Raw genomic sequence first — 1675 nt, 5'->3', positions numbered from 1 at the left:
CTTCTTCTTCTTTTTGTTCTCCTTCTCCTTCTCCTTCTCCTTCCCCATCCCCTTCCCCTTCCCCTCCCCCTTCCCCTTCCCCTTCCTCCTCTTTCTCCTCTTCCTCCTCGTCCTCCTCTTCTTCTTCTTTGAATTGTGACCAAAACACAAAAAATTCTATGAATATGAATGTGTACACACCCGTGTTATAAAACAAAACAAAGCAAAACAAAAGCTTGCTTGAAAATAGAGCAACACAAATATCTACTTAACATCAACTACTGAGTCAACCTTCAATCAAAGTTTGCCAGTTCTTTCAGCCATAAAGGGCCTGTGTATTGACAAAAGGCACTTAGTCAACAATTGAAGTACATGCCTGTATGATCATAGCTAAGAAAGCAGATTTTAAAAGACTTTTAACATGTAAGTACATGAGTAACACATATATTCATTCATTTGACTTAGCAATCATACATCAGTACACCAAAACATCACAAATGTTTGAAATTTTGTTTTTCAGTTAAAAATTGTGAACAAGTTGGAAGACCATACTTCTGTCAATTATTGAAATTGTTCAGGGTCACTTCACATACAGGCTATGTTGCTTCTCTCTAGTCAACTGTTACCAGCCAAAAACACAGGACATTTTTGTCCTCTTATACTGTGTTCATGAATGCAGCTCTCATGTAAATATGGTGGCAACCCTCAGAACAACCCATCTTCATTCTTCCCTGCCCTTTATTTATACAAAAGTTCTGCTTCATTGTCCCAGTGGCACTTTTGTGAATCTGTGGATACTCCAGCTGAGTGATTCAGAATTTTTTTCTGCAGCCAAAACCAAGACTCTGAGCAACTCTGATCCAGCTGCTAAGGCAGTCAGAAGTTAACCAGGTTCACTGGGAATCCATCCTTTGGCCTAAAATGAGTGAAAAGGAAGGATATTATCAGTTCATCCTGACACAGAGGGAAAGTGTACAGTTGATAGAAGCTCTCACCCCACAGATACTTCAGCAGCAGATTAATCCCAGGCTAGAACCAGAAATTTAGCAAAAATTCAGTGCTACAGAATACTAGTCAAGTGACTCAGCCATGGATCTAGGCTATGGTTCTAGTTCTACCAACAACTCAGTCCATGTCCTTGGGTAAACCACTGACATTCTCAGAAGCAGAGGAGAGAGGGAGAAACAGTGAGGTGGAGAAAGGGAGAGAGAATGAATTCCCCTGATTTGCTTATATTTCACTTTTCTTGCTGTGCCATTCACAAAGGCTATTCATTTCAACAATAAATTGACCAGAGATGCTATATATTATATGCTAGCCCCACTCCTATCACCAAGCACCATATCATATTGATTGCATAAATTAACCTGTCAATGAGAAAACTCAATGAGTGAACTAACAGACTTGGGGCAGCAGGGAATAGTAGTGAAACAATCATTTCTGTCAACCACAAAATAATCTTCTGTTCAAATTAGATACCACTGTCGGCTTTCTGACAGTTAACATTCCAGCTTCCACAAATTAAACATACTTCTCCATAATTAAATATCACAGTTTCATTGTTCCGATAACAAAAGTGGAATATTTTCCACCATCATAATATCCTTAGCAGATAATGTCATTGGAATAGCATGATGTTACCACATGATAATAGGCTCTGGAGGCCAAAGTCAAGTTGCAGTGTTTATTTTCAAAA

Source organism: Grammomys surdaster, unplaced genomic scaffold, assembly GCF_004785775.1.
Source record: "Grammomys surdaster isolate TR1022 unplaced genomic scaffold, NIH_TR_1.0 63, whole genome shotgun sequence".
In the NCBI taxonomy this organism is placed as follows: Eukaryota; Metazoa; Chordata; class Mammalia; order Rodentia; family Muridae; genus Grammomys; species Grammomys surdaster.
This window is presented reverse-complemented; position numbering follows the sequence as displayed.